Source organism: Mirounga leonina, unplaced genomic scaffold (assembly GCF_011800145.1).
Source record: "Mirounga leonina isolate KUSES-001 unplaced genomic scaffold, KU_Mleo_1.0 Mir_178, whole genome shotgun sequence".
Taxonomy (NCBI): domain Eukaryota; kingdom Metazoa; phylum Chordata; class Mammalia; order Carnivora; family Phocidae; genus Mirounga; species Mirounga leonina.
This window is the reverse complement of record NW_023270464.1, coordinates 29,033,054-29,040,205: the sequence shown is the minus strand read 5'-3', so window position 1 is coordinate 29,040,205 and position 7,152 is coordinate 29,033,054.

Here is a 7,152-nt window from a genome sequence, read left to right as displayed (position 1 = left end):
ACTCCACACATGGACAGGAAGCCCCTTCTAGACATTTTCCATAATTCAGGGAACAGGGCAGACAAATGTCCCTGACCCGCGGGCCTCTTTCTAGGTGGGGGTCCGCCGCTAAGCCTAGACGACAAGGCAGAGATGGGCACACGACGTTCCGTCGGACGCCCTGCCGGCCTCCTCTACATACGGATCCCTCTGCTCTCATTGTCCGAACGATGACGGGCCCTAGGACGAAGAAGAGCCCTTGTCTCCGAGGTGGTGAGGGAACGCGGGGGACCGGTCAGATGCGGAGCCATGGGTCTCGTGCACATCCGCCGCAGGGCTGGGTCATGGTACAGGAGCTGGGGGCAGGTCGTCTGTGCACACCTGGTCATGACACTCCTGGCTGGCCCTCTCGGTGGGGAGGCCTGCGTGCCTGGTGCACCTGTCCCCCACCTACCCCTGGAGGAGCAGCCACGTTCAAGCCTTTCCATGTCCGACCCTCAGGGACAGTTGGGAACCTGGGTCAAGAGAGGCAGGGACTGGCCCAGGACAACTGAGGGGTGCAGAGTCCAAGGAGCTGCTCTCCAGTCCTAGGCCAGTCCCAACCCTCCCATGAGGTTTGCTTTGGGGGTGGGAGCCCCTCAGATCCTCGGGAAGAGCTACCCACCCCGTCCCATGTGGGGACATGACCTTGGCATCCCCAGGCACGTAGAGGCACGTGCACCTGCACACCCCCCCACACACACCCCCACCCCCCCACACACACCACTCTGACTGCCCAGCTGGGGGTCAGAAGGGGAGGACACCCTGGGAGCGAGGTGGGTGACAGGGGGGAAAGAAGAAACAGGTTGCAGACAGCTGGGCCATGGGGCAGGGCATCAGGACTCCTGGCAAGGACCCAGATCCATAGCATGGGGAGGGGAGACAGGCCAGGCTGAGGGTCAGGGGTCCCCAAGGGGCCCAGGGGGGTTGCCAGGGCACTGGGAGAGGACAGGGTCTGGGTTCCGGTGTCCATCACCAGCCTGGGCACTTGGAAGCAGGAAGAGATACCCACCCCCAAGTCCAGAGGGGCTACAGCACAAAGGCCTCAGCTTACTCTTCTGTCACTTGGGCTGTAGAGATGCAGTGTCCCTAGGGTCCCACAGGCTTGGGGGAGAGCCTGTTGGCCTTGGATCTCCATCCCCGACCCCCTGTGCTCCCAGTCCTGGGAAAATGCTTTGTACTCCCTCGAGGTCCTTCGGAGCAGGGGACAGACTGGGGGCTTGGGGGGCTGAGGACCTGGGTACACAGAACGTGGCAGAGCACTGACCACTAGTCTGGGGACCAAGGCCAAGACCCTCCTTGTTGCAGCCTCCGGGTCTCCAGTTGGAAGAGGTTCCAGATTCACTGCTCTGGTCCGGGTGACAAGGCCTTAGGAAGGAATGGAGCACCGGGACAGAAGAGGGAAACACGGACAAGGGAGGCTTCTGAGGTTTCTCACATCACCCCTGGAGTCCACAGATCCTGCTCCTGTGAGAGACACAGAGACAGAGACAGAAACAGAGAAGGAGACAGAGAATGAACACACGACAGAGGGAACCAGAAGAAGTCACAGACTTTCCTCCATCAGCTTGGAAATGACATCCCAGCATTTGGCCCCATTCTCTTCCTGAGAGCGCGGTCACACAGGCCATCCACCCCGGAGGGGAGGGGATTCCACAGGGATGTGTGAGCAGGATGCGGGAATGCCCGGGAACCACTGTGGGGAGTGCCCAGCACATGGGCGCAGACGAGGCCCCGGGGCCTGAGCCTAAACCTAATGGGAGCCCCTGGAAGTGTGCGTCACCAGGGGACAAGGTCGGAATCCGTTCATTGCAACCTTCCCACAGGGGCTGGGAACAGGCAAGAAGGGGGTGGCTTTGCCCAGACCCCAGAGCAGACCTCGGCCCCTCTGAGCTGTGCTCCATGTCCCGCCCAGCCCCTGGCTCATCCTTGCATTGCCAAGTGTGCCCCAGCCTCCTGTGATAGCAGGTCCGGAATGTATGTAGAGGTCCTACCCCTGATGGCGTCCCTAGGAGTAGAAGCCAGAACACCCCACTGTGCAGATGGGGAGCCTGGGGAGGCCCTGAGAGGCACAGGGTCTGTCCAGGGTCACAGCCCTGGGCACGCACAGGAGCCCAGTCTGAAGCCAGCTCTGTCCCCACAGCGGGGACACCGGCTGCACCCAGGCCTTGGGAAGGCTGTGGGGGGGCTGTGAGGGAGTCACTGTATGGATGGGGTATGGGGGAGGGGGAGCATTGAGCAGCCGGGGGAGGGGGCCCTCGGGGGCGGGGGTCTTGTGTGAGGAGGAAGTTGGGTAAGGGGACCCCAGGCAGTGGTGACCTCACTTCCCTGACAACAGAGTCCAACAGAATTTGGAACCCAGGTAACCAGGCACCCACATTCCAGAGACAGCCCCCTGCCCAGCTCATTTCCTTGGAGATCATCCAAACATGAACATGTGGGCTTGTTGCCTCCCTAAGTCTGGATGCTGCAGGCTGAAGAAAGCCCGCCCTGCAAACGCTGGCCCCCGCTGGGGATGTCCGATCAGGGCTCCCCACCGCCTCTGGCCGTTTGGCCGGAAGGACAGAAAGGTGACACCAGGAGGCCCAGAGCCTGCCACCCAGCCCCACACGCTCTGATCTGACCTGTGCAGCCCCAGGCCCCCCTCCGTGTGTGTGTGTCTGTGCATGTCTGTGTGTGAGTGTGCGTGTGCGTGCGTGTCTGTGGGTGTGCGTGCGTGTGTGTGTGTGTAAAGAGGGGTCATGCAGGGTTGGGCCACCCTCAGCAGGATTAGGCTGATGAGGGGTCAGATTCCCAGTGGGCAGGTCATGTTCAAGGTCAAGGCTGGCCGTGTGGGATGGGGTGTGCAGGCGCTGCCCCTTCTACCCAGGGTTTATCCCGATAGCCCTGCAGGGATGGGTCACTGCATCCCGGGTGCAGGGCTGTGCACTCACAGGTCTGTGTCTGATCTGGGAGCAGCAGGGCGACTGGGCAGGAGGACAGTGAGGATGGCCGGGCAGGGCTGTGATGCCTCCAGCCGGCTACCCGTCCCTGTCTTTGCAGAAGGCCACGGATGACCTCCCGAGGCAGCTGGCGGACAGGCCCTCCTCCCTGACGGAGGGGTTGACCCCACAGGCATCCCCAAAAACAAGTGCTGGGGATTGCCGGGCAAGACCTCCAACACCCCCCAGACCACTGTCCCAGGTGGTTGGTCACCGGACAGTGGTCCAGGAGCCGGAGCCCACGGAGACCGAGCCCGAGGGTGAGAAGGCTGGGGCTGGGTGTTTGTGGTGTGTGGGGATGGGTCGGTGCTGGCCCCACAGGGACGAGCCCCCAGAGGCTGGTGTGGGGCCTGGAGCAAAGAGTGGGTGTAGAGCATCCAGCGGGTGGACTGCGGTCGGGGAGACGCCCCGGGGAGGGCTCCTTCCTGGCTGCGGCTTCTCTGGGAGGCCCTGGGCTGGGTTCTGTCTCCACAGAGAGCAGGCTCGGGCTGAGCTTTTCTCCTCTCACAGCTGCTCCACCACCTGAGGAGCTAGAGCCGGTTCCAACTCCATCGGCAGCTCTGGAGGGAGGGGTGGTGCCTGCAGCGACTTCAGGAGGAGACCAGGAGCCGGCAGGTGACCCGGCACCCACCCACGGACAGCCTGACGTGGACCAGGAAAAACTGGCACCTGCCCCGGACCCAGCTCCTGCTACTGTTCCTGCACCTGACCCAGCTCCTGCCCTGGATCCTGCACCTGCCACTGCTCCAACCCAGCTCCTGATCCTCCTCCTACCCCTTCCCCTGCCCCTGCCAGAGCCACTGCCCCTTCCCCTGCCTGAGCTCCGGTTCCTGCTCCTTCTCCTGCTCCTCTCCCTGCCCCTGCCAGACTCCGCTGCCCCTTCCCCTGACCCTTCCTGAGCTCCTGTTCTTGTCCCTGACCCTGCTCCTCCTCATAACCCTACCCCTGCCAGACCTGCTGCCCCTTCCCCTGCCCCTGCCTGAGCTCCTGTTCCTGCTCCTTTTCCTGCTCCTGCTTCTGCCCCTTCCCCTGCAAGACCTGCTGCCCCTGCCCCTGCCCTTGCCCCTGCCCCTGCCTGAGCTCCTGTTCCTGCTCCTTCTTCTGCCGCTGCCCCTGCCCCTGCCCCTGCCTGAGCTCCTGTTCCTGCTCCTTTTCCTGCTCCTGCTTCTGCCCCTTTCCCTGCCAGACCCGCTGCGCCTTCCCCTGCCCCTTCCTGGGCTCCTGTTCTTGTCCCTGCCCCTAATCCTGCCCCTTCCCCTGCCAGACCTGCTGCCCCTTCCCCTGCCCCTGCCTGAGCTCCTGTTCCTGCTCCTTCTTCTGCCGCTGCCTCTGCCCCTGCGCCTGCCGGAGCTCCTGTTCCTGCTCCTTACCCAGGTCCTGCCCTGGATCCTGCACCTGCCATGACTGCTGATTCTGTCCCTCCCCTTGCCCCTGCCCCCAGCCCTGCTCTTACAACTGGCCCTGCCCCTGGCCCTGCTCTTACACCTGGCCCTGCCCCTGGCCCTACCCCTATCCTAATCCCTGCCCCTACTCCTGCTCCTCCAGGGCTCCCAGAGCCACATCCAGAGCCCACAGCCCTGCGGGGAGAGCTCCTTGTACAATTGCCCTTAGTTCCATCGCCGGACCCCAAAGCCCTGCCAGATTGTTTCATCCCCTCCCCCTATATTCTTTCTCTCTGGTTCATATTGTTCTGGTTCATATTGTTCATTTTCATGTTCTGTATACTGTTTATTATTTGTTTTAAATAAAATTACTTGTTTTCAACTGAACATGTGATGAGCATAAGTACATTCCCAACGCTGTGCCACCACACCCCAGAACATTGCTGCGGAATATCTCGTGTCCCAAAGGAGTCCCCGAACCAGAAGCCCCCTGCCCATTTCTCCCCCAGCCCAGACCCTGGAAACCCCTAAGCTGCTTTCTCTCCCTGTTCCTTTCCCTGTTCTGGATGTTTCTGTAAGTGGAATCACGCAATAGGTGCCTTTGTGTCTGCCCACCTATTTTCAAAGGGGACTTGTTTTCGTCTGTGTTTATTTGTCATAAAATTTCCCTTATTCGATATTAAAATGCCTGATGGATTACAGATCAGAGGTAATCAGAGAGGCCGCTTTAGGAATTATGGGCACAATCTTGGGGCCAAGACCCCTGTTCCTGCTGGGACACCACAGCCTGACCCCAGACAGGACAGGGCTGGCTCCTCCTGTGGCCCACACAGAAACCAGGGAAATGCAGAAGCTGGAAGACACACTACAAAGGGCAAAAGCATTGCTCACAACCCAAGGCCAGAGAAAGGTTTCCGATGCCTCTTGTCCAAACAACACACCAAGTCACTGGGTTCCACAAGGACAGATACCAAACGCATGCAAGTCCAAGGGGGGAGGACAGGCACGTGCAGAGTCAGAGATGAGGGAGCTCCCGCGGAAGGACTCTGGCAAAGGAAACCCTATGGAGGCAGCACTGGTCACCCTCAGACTGACAGGTGTCTGGTCTGGGGAGAATGTGAGGAAGCGGAGATCCCCTGCAGGTACCCTGGAGAGAAGGGTGACAGGCACCCCTGTCTGGGAGAACAGTGAGCAGCACCCATCCCAGGCCACAGGAGCACCTGGCATGCTTGCCCTCTGACCAACCCCTGGAAACTCCGGCTCAGTTTTTCACAGATCTACTTTCAGGAGTGTTCATCACAGCGGTGGTGGAGGGAGCAGAGAATGGAACAACGCTAATGCCCAAGGAGATGGATGGGATCCACAGTCCCAGTCCTCATGATAGAATGTCCTGTAGCCACTGTCACATTGTCATTTGGGGCACAGGATCCGGGAAGCCCCTCCTGAGACCCCTCCTGCCACCCTGTTCCTGGGAACATTCAGAATTGGAGGAGGAGGAGGTGGAGAGGATCCAGGATGACAGAGGGCCAAGGAGAAGGAAGGTCAGCACTGGGAGGACCTGAGCCACCATCCAGGGCCCAGGCTGTGGTGCCCTCGGACCTCACCCCAAATAAGGGCTCCTGATGGATGGACCCAAATTCTGTGGTTTCCCTCCCTCCCTCCCTCTCTCTCCCTCCCTTTCTCCCATCCTCCCTCCCTCTCACTCCCTCCCTCCTTCCCCCCTTCCTCCCTCATTCAGCAGAGGACCGGGGGTCCCTGCTGTGTACTGAGCACTGGGGCTTCATCAGTGAGCACCCCCCAACCTACATGGTCACGTCCACTGTGGGAGGTGACAGGGGTCAGTCCTCACGGCTAGGAGTGGTGATGAGCACCAAGAATCTGCTCCTGAAAACAGAGGCCATTTGCACAAAGAATGGAGAGACCCATGCTTAGCACTTCCTCTAGAAAAATCGAGTCCTGAAAAGTGATGAAGAGTGAGTATATCCTAGACTTCCTGCAGTGTGAGTTCTAATGGCAGGTACGCACTGATTCTTAGAACAAACAAAGTAAATTACCCAGTGTCGACTGAGGGGTTGTGACTAACTTTTCTGACCCAATGACAGCATTTCAGCTAACATCTCCAGGGCTTCCAAGTTGTCCCAAGGGTCTCTGCGATCCTCTGATCCTTCCATTGACCTCCTTGGGAAGCTCTGTCTTGTCGTCTTCCTTGTCTCCTGCCCCTTCTGGGACCCCTCTCTGGCATCCCCGCCAGGGTCACCCCCACCAGGACTTCCTGTGCCCCGTGGCCTGGCGCCCGCATCCCATGGGGGTCCTGTGAGCCCGGTGCATTGTGCAAAGCCTGTGTGCTCCCTCTGGGGTCACTTGTCATCTCCCCTGCAGCTGCCTGCATCTTCCTGCACTGGGTCTCCTCCAAGCATTCTGTGAGGCCAACCTGTGTCCGTGTCACGGGCACGGAAGTGAGAGTCCAGAAGGTCCAGATGACCTGCTCCCAGTCCCAACGTGTGGAGCCTTGGCCAAGGATGGTCAGCGAGCAGAGGAGGACTTGAGCCTAGGAAGCCTGAGGGAGGACATGGCACAGTGAGCCTGCAGGAGGAGAGTGAACACCGTGCGGACCTGGCGCTCAGGCCTACTGGGAGACCACATCCCACCCTCACTGGCTCTGTCCCCAGGGCTGGAGGTCGTGCAGGTATCCACCCTCCCAGCCTGTAGGCTGCCTGTGGCTGCCAGGAGAGGAGGCACCTGGTGCAGGAGAGAGCCCTCAGGCAGAGAGG